Genomic DNA, 13,039 nt, shown 5'->3' with positions numbered 1-13,039 from the left:
TAAAAATAACAGATTCTCTTTAACAAACCATTGTTGACCTGGACATTTTGTGAAAGCATGTGAGTGGCCACACACCACAGGGCATCATCGTTTACAGGAAGAAATTGGCTCCATGTTGCATTGATGTGATTTATTGACATGAATTCGTCAGGCAGCAGCAGTGGATAACTAGGCGTCTGGTCTGGGTGGCAGGACGAGGAGGTAGCATGGCTCCTAGGGTTACCAGGCCCAGCCTGAATGCACTGAAGGACTGGCCTGGACCCTAGAACTCAGGCTTGGCACCACAGAATCACTGTTTTCAAGCCTCACCTTCATACAACATGCCACCTCCTTTATGACCTACAACCCTTACCCAGTACCACCATCAACTGATTTCTACTCTACGTATGGCTTGTCTGTTGTTGTTTTACAAGGGCGGGGGGTTGAAAAGGATGAGGGGTGGGGGGGGTTGAAAAGGATGGGGGTGGGGGGGGGGGGGTTGAAAAGGATTGGAGGGGGGGTGGGGGGTTGAAAAGGATGGGGGAAAAAGTGTTGTAGGACCATTTTGGTTTTCCTGATCCAGATTAAGCCTACTCCTGAAATTAAAATTTGAAGCATAGTCATTGGAGGATTTCCATTTGAAAGTGCTGTTTAGTCTAGAAAGAAGTTTAATCTGAACCCTGGAAACCGTTCCACTGTGATTTCATGTATCTAAAGGAGCGATCTCTAAAAAATATATATTTTTTTTTTAATCAAATCCAGCCTATCGGGGATGGAATTAATTCCATTTCAATTCAGGAATTTACTCAACTGAAATGGAATTTGACCCCAGCCCTGATGACAACACAGGCTGCCTCACAAATGACACCCTATTCCTTATGTAATGAATTTCCAGTAATGCACTACATAGGGAATACTGTGCCATTTGGGACACAACCACAGTAAGACCTTAGTCAATGTTCTGCTGGGTGGACTGGGAATAGAGTTGATTGAAGTATTTGAAGATGTCCATCCGAACCTCAGACACTGTGACCCGGGGGAACCACCTCATCACGGGCTTTCCGTCCGGCCCGACCAGGAACTTCTCAAAGTTCCACTTGATGTCGTTCATCTTCAGGGGCTCCCAGAACAGCCTGTTGGTGGGGTTCCCAAAGCTGTCCCCTACCGGGGGGCAGGAGTTCTAGAAGACAGGGTTATAGGGTTAGAACAGTTCTAGAAGACGGGGTTAAAACAGTTCTAGAAGACAGGGTTAAAACAGTTCTAGAAGGCAGGGTTAAAACAGTTCTAGAAGACAGGGTTAGAACAGTTTTAGAAGGGAGGGTTATAGGGCTAGGACCACCACTTTATTTTAAGAATGTGAAATGTCAGAATAATAGTACAGAGAATTATTTATTTCAGCTTTTATTTATTTCATCAAATTCCCAGTGGGTCAGAATTTTACATACACTCAATTAGTATTTGGTAGCATTGCCTTCAAATTGTTTAACTTGGGTCAAATGCTTTGTGTAGCCTTCCACAAGCTTCCCACAATAAGTTGGTTGAATTTTGGCACATTTCTCCTGGCAAAGCTGTTGTAACGGAGTCAGGTTTGTAGGCCGCCTCGCTTGCACACACTTTTTCAGTTCTGCCCACAAATGTTCTATAGGATTGAGGTCAGGGCTTTGTGATGACCACTCCAATACCTTGACTTTGTTGTCCTTAAGCCATTTTGCCACAACTTTGGAAGTATGCTTGGGGTCATTGTCCATTTGGAAGACCCATTTGCGACCAAGCTTTAAATTAAACTGATGTCTTGAGATATTGCTTCAATACATCCACATAATTTTCCTCCCTCATGATGCCATCTATTTTGTGAAGTGCACCAGTCCCTCCTGCAGCAAAGCACTACCACAACATGACGCTGCCACCCCCGTGCTTCATGGTTGGGATGGTGCTCGTTGGCTTGCAAGCCTCCACCTTTTTCCTCCAAACATAACGATGGTCATTATGGCCAAACAGTCCTATTTTTGTTTCATCAGACCAGAGGACATTTCTCAAAAAAGTACAATCTTTGTCCCCATGTGCAGTTGCAAACCGTAGTCTGGCTTTTTTATGGCGATTTTGGAGCAGTGGCTTCTTTTCCTTGCTGAGCGGCCTTTCAGGTTATGTCGATATAGGACTCGCTTTACTGTGGATATAGATACCTGTTTCCTCCAGCATCTTCACACGGTCCTTTGCTGTTGTTCTTGGATTGATTTGCACTTTTCGCATCAAAGTACGTTCATCTCTAGGAGACAGAACACGTCTCCTTCCTGAGCAGAATGACGGCTGTGTGGTCCCATGGTGTTTATACTTGCGTACTATTGTTTGTACAGATGAATGTGGTACCTTCAGGCGTTTGGAAATTGCTCCCAAGGATGAACCAAACTTGTGGAGGTCTACAATTATTTTTCTGAGGTCTTGGCTGATTTCTTTTGATTTTTCCACAATGTCAAGCAAAGAGGCACTGAGTTTCAAGGTAGGCCTTGAAATACATCCACAGGTACACCTCCAATGGACTCAAATCATGTTAATTAGCCTATCAGAAGCTTCTAAAGCCATGACATCATTTTCTGGAGTTTTCCGAGCTATTTAAAGGCACAGTCAACTTACTGTAACTTCTGACCCACTGGAATTGTGATACAGTGAATTATAAGTGAAATAATCTGTCTTGTTAGAAAAATGACTTGTGTCACACGCAAAGTAGATGTCCTAACCAACTTGCCAAAACTATAGTTTGTTATTTAACAAGACATTTGTGGAGTGGTTGAAAAACGAGTGTTAATGACTCCAACCTAAGTGTATGTAAACTTCCCGACTTCAACTGTAGATCTCCTCCAATGAACTCAAATTATGTTAATTAGCCTTTCAGAAGCCACTTGCTAATTGAAGGTAATTAATGAAGAAGAAAATGTTTATACTTTATTTTTATATTTTTTTAAAACATTTTTGGGGAAGCACGGCTTCCCTTGGTATCCGTGATACACCTACTGTAGTAGACCTAGTGACAATCACCGAATGTCATTACACTGTTTTTAACAGATAGTCTATTTCCGTTTGTCAAATGGCGCATGCACAGCGCACTGTTTGGATGCTGTAATTATTTTGAAGTGGACAAACGTGTACAGCGGCAGGTAGCCTACTAAGTGATTTGTTTTTACAATCAGATGAAAACATAACTGGTTGTGTTCATGTCACATTAAAATGTCATACATTTTTACTGTTAAATGACACGTCTTTACTAATAAGCCTATTAAAAACTGGTGTGCACCCAATAGTCTCCCCCCCTGAATGTCATGATATAATTCCCACCAGTTGCATATCTGTTACAGGGTGATTTTGCCAACTGTCACTTCCACACAGTATCTGTCCAAGAATTCAGTCAGGATTATAGTGGGAAGGAAGTAAGTCGCCCAGAAAGGGTTATTGATCCCCTGTAGACGAGGATGACAACAGCAATCACCTGAAGGATGACCCATCCCTAAATGTTCCAGTTTTCCACAAGTCCTGGTTGGAGATTTTTGGGATTTCTTGCTTATTACCTAGTGATTCCAGGAATCTTCTAACCAGGATTTCTGGAAAAACCTGAACATTTTGGGTCTGTGTCCTGATTTTTGATACCCTAATCACTTGCTTACTTTTAGGAAAGTGTAGACTCCTTGTTCTGTGTCTCCGTTCACATCCCCCCTCTGGAATAGCAGGAAGTTTGGAACGAATCCATTTCCTGGTCGGACATGCCTGGAACCCAAGGAGAGATAGATACGCTTATCACTGGTGTGCTTCCCAAATGGCAATCTATTCCCTATATAGTGTGTTACTTTTGACCAGGGCCCCATGAGACTCTGGTCAAAAGTAGTGCACTATTTAGGGAATAGGGTGCCATTTGGGACACAGACATTGCCTAAACATGCTTTTGAGCCACTTAACGGACCTTTTTAATGGGTGCCTCACTCACTGAGCTATTGCCTTAGATAGATCGACTATGTGACACGAACACGAACCACAACACTGTTATTAAGCCTGTTATACATACAATCTCTGCTTTCACTAGAGAGGTTAACAACCCAGGTTATAAACCCAAATATACTGAAGGCGGACACTGGTGAAACCAGGTTTTTCTAGTCTGGTCTACATGGGGTTTAAGCTGGCCAGGAGTAGAGTCTAGGGTGGGCTAGAGGGACCAGATACCATAGGAATGTTGTATATGTTTCTCAGAGTGGGTTATACCTTAGGGATTTGTATATCGCTCCTTAGACGTTCTTTTCCAAACTAAAAGAAGCTCTATTGATTAACAGAAGTATTGCTGTCTTGTTCCCTGCATTCAGGCATGCAGGACAATTGGATTAGTTTCAAGTTTCAGGTTTATTTCCCCTATGTAATAAAACATTGGTCATGTATATCGTATACATTACACCACTATGTCTTTTTTACCCCCTAAGGTCGATGTCTGTGGCCCATCTATTTAGCATAATACACAATTCCCCCATCAAAATCTGTCAGTTTAAATGGCGTACGTTTTTTCATGTTAACGGATCTCTGAGACAAACAATACTTACTTTAGAGAGGCCAGAATCTCGTGATTTTCTCCTGGCTCCTGTTTTCCAAACTGATTGGAGGGGAACCCGAGAATGGTGAACCCATAATCCTTCATCTCCTTGTGTAGTGCATTCAACTCTGATTAGATGACACACGCGCACACACACACACACACACACACACACACACACACACACACACACACACACACACACACACACTGATGGATTAATGGTTGTATAATAACAACATAATAAACCCTTGGGTAAATTGAAGACAAAATCAGATTTCAAAACAACGTACATTAAGTAGGGTGTACACTATAGTTCTTCCTCTTCTCGTCACATTTGGACTGGCCTCTTTCTCTTTGTTGAAGAGTGCATTACGGGCTTCATTCAATCAGATCCGCTTTAGCCGACAACTGCATTACGGGCTTCATTCAATCAGATCCGCTTTAGCCGACAACTGCTTTACGGGCTTCATTCAATCAGATCCGCTTTAGCCGACAACTGCTTTACGGGCTTCATTCAATCAGATCCGCTTTAGCCGACAACTGCTTTACGGGCTTCATTCAATCAGATCCGCTTTAGCCGACAACCGCATTACGGGCTTCATTCAATCAGATCCGCTTTAGCCGACAACTGCTTTACGGGCTTCATTCAATCAGATCCGCTTTAGCCGACAACTGCTTTACGGGCTTCATTCAATCAGATCCGCTTTAGCCGACAACTGCTTTACGGGCTTCATTCAATCAGATCCGCTTTAGCCGACAACTGCTTTACGGGCTTCATTCAATCAGATATCAGATCCGCTTTAGCCGACAACTGCATTACGGGCTTCATTCAATCAGATCCGCTTTAGCCGACAACCGCATTACGGGCTTCATTCAATCAGATCCGCTTTAGCCGACAACCGCATTACGGGCTTCATTCAATCAGATCCGCTTTAGCCGACAACCGCATTACGGGTTGTTTTGGCATGTCGGACTTGGAACTGCGTTAGAGCTGTCAAATCCAAAAGCGACTCCCGGCATTGTACCTAAAGCGGACATTGCCATTGGCTGCACGGAGATGCATTCACAGAAATCTCAGGCAGCCTTTGTTTACAAGTCAACACTGGAATGTGAGATGTAATCTACACCTCCATTAGGCTGATAGAAATTCTCATTATTTTGTTTCTCGATTTTTCTATGTGAGCGTCATTATTTCTACATGGCCTACACTTCCCTCCTTCTGACTGCAAACTCAAGTGAGGTGGGTGTGGCTTCCTGACAACGATCACAAGAACAGCTGCTCACTGATTTTGGACAGCTCCAATGCAGTTCCACCTCCGTCACTGCCAAAACATTAGTTATGTGGGTGTCAGCTAACGCCGGTTAAGGCTTGATCTGATTGAATCTAGGCCTGTCAGTCAGTCAAGCCTGTCAGTCTATGCATGGACCTGCTCATTGTAAGAGTGATTTACAGTGAATCAGGTTGTGGGGTTTTGAGGGTAAACTAAGTGTGGGTAAGGTTGGGCTGTATACAGATGTTCATGCCGTCTCAACGTTTCTGTACCATACCAGGGTATACCGAATGTCTACACAAGAGGCGGTATAAAAAACAACAAACAATTTAGGCAACAGGGATCTTGTTCCAGGAGGCGGTTGAACGTCCAGGAGGCGGTTGAACGAAATCTTAGATTTCTTATAATTATGAGAATTGGCGTAGCACGCAGACCCTGCAAGGCGGGGTGCCCCCCCCACACACAAAAAAAACGTATTGAAAATCACACTGTGCGGGCCTCCCGAGAGTCAGCAGTCTGAGGCACTACAGCCCCGGGTTTGATCCCAGGCTGTTTCACAGCAGGCCGTGACCGGGAGACCCATAAGGCGGCGCACAATTGGCCCAGTGTCGTCTATGTTAGGTAAGGGTTTGGCCGGACGGGATTTCCTTCTCCCATCGTGCTCTAGTGACTCCTTGTGGTGGGCCGGGAACCTGCAAGCTGACTTCAGTCATCAGTTGGACGGTGTTTCCTCCGACACATTGATGTGGCTGGCTTCCGGGTTAAGCAAGCAGTGTGTCAAGAAGCAAAGTGGCTTGGCAGTGTTGTGTTTCTGAGGACGCGTGGCTCTCAACCTTCGCCTCTCCTCTCCATAGGGGAGTTTCAGCGAGGAGACCAGACTGTAACTACCAATTTGATATCACGAAATTGGGGAGAAATAAGGTTAAAAGCACAAAAAATAATATATAAAAAAATATATATATAATAATCATACCAACGGTATATTGTCCAAGCTTAAGCGTGGGGCTAGTCTACTGTTAGCTAACTCTCCTGTTAGCCTATTGTTAGCTAACTCAACTGTTAGTCTACCGTTAGCTAACTCAACTATCAGCCTACTGTTAGCTAATTCAACTGTTAGCCTACTGTTATACTGTTAGTCTTAAGCCAGACAGTCTTACCCAGGTACTGGAAGGTGAGTCCTCAGTAAGAGGCTACGTTGACGAAGAGGACGGTCTTCCCCATGTACTCACGGAGGGAGACTGAACGACTCCCATTCAGGGTCTTAGCATTGTAGTTATAGATGGTGCCATCTTTTGATGGGTCACACACCTGAAGATCAAAACACACACACACACACGCACGTTTAAATATTTATGCATATTCTCTGCTGTATATTTATGCATGTGCTTTTTTGTGGTGCTATCAGCTGTTAGTCTCAGAAAATAGGCCAAATGCATGTAGACCCAGTTTTCAATCTTCAACAAAAAATTGAAACTAATCAATGACATCCAATAGTGATGCTTACCACTAGTCTTGTAGACCAAGAATGTAAGCACTATTATTCTACTTGTTTTACATAATAAATCATGTGTATTTATCTGTCTAGGGCTGTCCCCGCTTAAAATACATCTTGGTCAACCGAGAGTCGTCTGTTCTTTCAACCAATTGATTGGTCTAAATTTGTAAATGTGTATTTTTCCATATATAGACCCACCCTATGTGTTTTTAATAAAATCAACTACATGCACTGAGCTTGTCTGGTGCTTTAAGCCAGAGGTGTTAATCTCATTTCGAGGAGGGGCAAGTGTCTGCTGGTTTTCGTTTTTTCCTTTCGATTAAGACCTGGATGACCAGGTGAGGGGAGTTCCTTACTAATACCTAGACAACCAGGTGATGAGCGTTCCTTACTAATCAGTCACCTTAATTCATCAATCAACTACAAGGGAAAAGGGAAAACCTGCAGACACTTGGCCCTCTATGGATTGAGTTGGACACATGTGCTTTAAGCACACTGTTTGATGAAATAATTAAGACACACAAATGACTCAAAGAGGGAGCAAGAGATCAAGATAACCAGAACAAAAAAAGATATATTCCAAACCCTCCTCCTCCCACCTGTCATTATGCTCCTGAAGGGTAGTAGGCTACACCAGGAGTCACCAACCCTTTTTCATGTGGAGTGTCAATCAAACCCTCCTCCTCCCACCTGTCATTATGCTCCTGAAGGGTAGTAGGCTACACCAGGAGTCACCAACCCTTTTTCATGTGGAGTGTCAATCAAACCCTCCTCCTCCCACCTGTCATTATGCTCCTGAAGGGTAGTAGGCTACACCAGGAGTCACCAACCCTTTTTCATGTGGAGTGTCAATCAAACCCTCCTCCTCCCACCTGTCATTATGCTCCTGAAGGGTAGTAGGCTACACCAGGAGTCACCAACCCTTTTTCATGTGGAGTGTCAATCAAACCCTCCTCCTCCCACCTGTCATTATGCTCCTGAAGGGTAGTAGGCTACACCAGGAGTCACCAACCCTTTTTCATGTGGAGTGTCAATCAAACCCTCCTCCTCCCACCTGTCATTATGCTCCTGAAGGGTAGTAGGCTACACCAGGAGTCACCAACCCTTTTTCATGTGGAGTGTCAATTTACAATTTATCTTAACATTTCTACCGATCTGCGGTGGAATGAACTTGTAACGTTGTATCAACAATGAACTTGCAACGTTGTATCAACTATTCTGGGCCCTCAGAGTTTCCCGGCCAGAGTGAGCTCTGGACAGACACAGTTGTAGGCTATTTGCGCAAAGGGATAAGAAGAAATCAGGTATTTTAAGATGAAAATACAATGAATAAATACACAAAACTCATAAATTGAATTAAATAAACCAAAACTATTTTTAAACCAAAAACACAAAACATCCACATCAAATTAAATCTTTTTTATTTTATCAAATAACCACTTTTTGTGCCGTATTAATTTACAATCCTTACAAACCACTTAAAGTAAATGTACATTACTGTATTGTACATAGGCTGATCATCTAGGTTTGTACCTGTAGACTTTCTATCACCATGGAGATAAAAACAATGACCAATACAGTAATTGATTACATTGAGACATCAAGTAGTTTGTGATGTGATGACGTGGCTCAGTTGGTAGCGCACGGTGTTGTGGCAATGCTAGAGTTGTGGGTCTGATTTCTACGGAAATGGATGCACTCCCTACTTTAGATCTCTCTGAATAAGAGCATCTACTAAAAATAAATAAACAGACCATTTCAGTTCTCATATAAATGTGTTGCATTTGCAAAGAAACTAGAAAATATACACTACCTTTCAAAAGTTTGGGGTCACTTTGAAATGTCCTTGTTTTTGAAAGAAAAGGCTTTATTTTGTCCATTAAAATAACATCCAATTGATCAGAAATACAGTGTAGACATTGTTAATGTTGTAACTGACTATTGTAGCTGGAAACAGCAGATTTTGGGGGGAATATCTACATAGGCCCATTATCAGCAAACATCACTCCTGTGTTCCAATGGCACGTTGTGTTAGCTAATCCAAGTTTATCATTTTAAAGGCTAATTAATCATTAGTAAACCCTTTTGCAATTATGTTAGCACAGCTGATAGCACAGCAGATACTAGTTGAGTATCTGGAGCATCAGCATTTGTGGGTTCGATTAGAGGCGACTCTGGGATGCTGGCTTTCTAGGCAGAGTTGCAAAGAAAAAACGATATCTTAGACTGGCCAATAAAAATAAAATATTAAGATGGGCAAAAGAGCACTGGACAGAGGATCTCTGCCTAGAAGGACAGCATCCCGGAGTCGCCTCTTCACTGTTGAAGTTGAGACTGGTGTTTTGCGGGTCCTATTTAATGAAGCTGCCAGTTGAGAACTTGTGAGGCGTCTGTTTCTCAAACTAGAAACTCTAATGTACTTGTCCTCTTGCTCAGTTGTACACCGGGGCCTCCCACTCCTCTTTATATTCTGGTTAGAGACAGTTTGCGCTCTTCTGTGAAGGGAGTAGTACACAGCGTTGTACGAGAGCTTCAATTTCTTGGCAATTTCTCACATGGAATAGCCTTCATTTCTCAGAACAAGAATAGACTGATGAGTTTCAGAAGAAAGTTATTTATTTCTGGCCATTTTGAGCCTGTAATCAAACCCACAAATGCTGATGCTCCAGAGACTCAACTAGTTTAAGGTTCCGTTTTTTTGCTTCTTTAAACAGAACAACAGTTTTCAGCTGTGCTGACATAATTGCAAAAGGGTTTTCTAATGATCAATTAGCCTTTTAAAATTATAAACTTGGATTAACTAACACAATGTGCCATTGGAACACAGGAGTGATGGTTGCTGATAATGGGCCTCTGTATGCCTATGTAGATATTCCATTAAAAATCAGCCGTTTCCAGCTACAATCGTAAATTACCTACATTAACAATGTCTACACTGTATTTCTGATCAATTTGATGTTATTTTAATGGACAAAAAAAAAAGTGCTTTTCTTTCAAAAACATGGACAAGTATTTTTATATTCCACAAGTATTATCAGATGAACTGTTTTGTACAGATAATTATCAGACACAAGTTACAAATGTTGATAGTAAAATACCAGGCGCGTTTTGCGTAATGGTTCGCGTGACGCTCCAAGCATAGGTAAATATTTAGTTTTGTCACCAGATTGATTATTTCTATTTGAACAACAAGCACTGGATTGTGAAATAAACAGAATAATATGTTACTACACCGAAACGATAAAGCAAATATGCCACATTGTAAAAGATTAGCCTGTGTCGCAATTTAGTTATCCCAGCCATATTTTCAAATTAAATTATATTGTATCAATCGTAATATAACTAGGCTATATAATATATTCATCCATTTACAGCAGGAATTACCTGACTGAATGAGTCGCCTTCAGCCCAGTGCTGTAACAGCCCCAGTAGTATCAGAGGTAGGACCCACAGACTCTCCTGCATGCCCCGCATCGTGACAGTGAGAAGGACCTGTGTATGTCCGCTCCTTTTCCTTCCACAAGGATGTAGTTTACAATCTGTCCAGTATGATTTATCCCTCTCCACGCAATGACAACAAGCTGACGCACACTTCCTTCTCAGCCAATACAAATCCAGAGCCCAGTCTCTAATGTTTTTTTCTTTTCTTCTCTCACTGGGGTTCGTGCTGACGACTGCCTTTTGACAGAGTAGATAGACACCTAGACAGGTCAGTTACCACACACTGACAAATGGCAGAGTAGATATCAAGAGTCCGTCACCACACACTGACAAATGACTGCCTTTTGACACGAAATTGGGGAGAAAAGAGGGTGATAGTACACCTTTTAATTTTATTTTTTATAAATCTGATGTCTGTCATCATTATCATGATCATGTTTGATGTGGCAAAGATAGTGCACTTACAATATGATGCAATTTATTAATTCTACTAAATAAACTATCATGTGTTGGGAGAAGTAGGCCTACCAGAATACAAAATGTCAGTAATATTTAGCCAACAGGGGGGGGGGGGGGGAAAGAGAAATTATATTTAACTGCCTCCTACAGTTTTCTGCTGTTTCCATGGTGAGCTGAGCCTCCAGCTGGCTACCCAGCAAACCCAAATTGGTTCAGTGAAAGTTCCCAGAACATTCATTAGGTTGCTGCAAATGTTCTCATAAAACAAAAACTGTCCAGTTGAGCAGATTATTCTACTTTGCTTCTTTTAGGATGCAAAAAGCATTCACCTGATGTTACAAGAATATTCCCAGAACACATTTGGTCAGTTCTTTAAAAGGTTCCCAGAATGTTTTGTTAGGTTGTGGGAAAGTGTGGACATGACAACTAGATATGTTCCCAAAACAAACAAAACTGTCCAGTTGTGCTGATTATTACAATTAGGTTGCAAAAAAAAAAAACATTCTAATGTTGCAACATTAAAAAATCCTAAAACATTTATTTAGATTGTGGGAACATTGTGGGGATATGACAAGCGATAGGTTCCCAATAACACTTAAACAGTCAAGTGGTCCTGACGTCAGGGTGCACAAACCATTCCTTAGATGTTACAATGTTGACAGAACAGCCTTTCTGAGTTCTTTAAATGTTCCCAGAACATTTCGACAGGTTGTCGGAACAGTGTGGGTATACATTACAAGAGATGTGTTCCCAAAATACAAAATATGCTTAGTTGTGATGACATTCCCTTAATGTTGTAAGAATGCCGTTTAAACGACGTTCATAGCATATTTGCAAAATATACCATTGAGGTTCACGCAATATACATTTTACCTTGTCTTGGAGGTACTCAGAGCATTTCAAGAACATTTAGAAAATGTTATACTTAAGTTTAACCTAATATTACCACAACATTCTCAGTGCAAATGCGTATCTCCTTAAAGCAGATTGGAATACATCCCAGATATGTTTCTCTCCAGATTTAATGGCAATTCACATTTGAGAACGGTATTGTAGATGAAGACATATATTGACAATCTGCACATGTGGGGTTTGAACCTGTATCGAGTTTGGTTCCTAAACCGGGTCCTTAATATTCTGCACCACCAGGGAAGCTCTCTTATATCTTATTTTTTCAGTATGGTTGCCATGGCAATATGGTCAATCAGCAAAAATCCACCCTTTCTTTTTAGCCTTTTTAGCCATAACCCAGGGAAATACTGGTAACTGTTATTCACCGTCATTTCACCCACCCTCTTGTTATGCTGCATACTTCTGGGCCCATGTTTACAAGGTGTCTAAGACTATGAGTGCTGATCTTGGATCATTGTAGCTCTCGAAAACCCTTCTTCGCCGTATGTCAGGTTTTCAGCGGTGACATTCGCCCACGATTGACTCCATTGTCAACTGCAATTCCGACGCTGTGTTTTAAAGTTTATAAATGTCAATAATCATTGAAGCAAATGCTGATATCCACCTTATCTTTTCAAAATAATCTTTCAAATAAAAAATATTTTTTTATTGAACCTTTTTTTTAACTGTAGCAGTTTAGCACTGATCCACAAGCTATGTGTGTCTCCATTTGAACCACACTTCTTCCCCAGTTAGCTTACCGGTGTTCAGAGCACGCTAGATAGCAAATAAGCACATGTAGTCTATGTCTTCCGTAACATGGAGATACTGTATGGCCGTGTGGAAACACTAACCCTAACCCTGTAAATACTGTATGTGCAGTAATTTACCCTTTCGTTTTTATGAAAAAAATGTCTCGCTAATATGGAAGATACT

The 13,039-nt window shown here is 41.7% G+C and overlaps 1 pseudogene; it reads right to left on the bottom strand.

Moving 5' to 3' along the window:
• Nucleotides 1–115: 115 nt before the first annotated feature.
• Nucleotides 116–11,035, bottom strand: LOC139366575 (glutathione peroxidase 3-like; annotated as a pseudogene).
• Nucleotides 11,036–13,039: the final 2,004 nt, after the last annotated feature.

Source organism: Oncorhynchus clarkii, chromosome 14 (genome assembly GCF_045791955.1).
Source record: "Oncorhynchus clarkii lewisi isolate Uvic-CL-2024 chromosome 14, UVic_Ocla_1.0, whole genome shotgun sequence".
Lineage (NCBI taxonomy): Eukaryota > Metazoa > Chordata > Actinopteri > Salmoniformes > Salmonidae > Oncorhynchus > Oncorhynchus clarkii.
The sequence above is the reverse complement of the archived record's forward strand: the minus strand, read 5'-3'. Positions and strand labels throughout refer to the sequence as shown.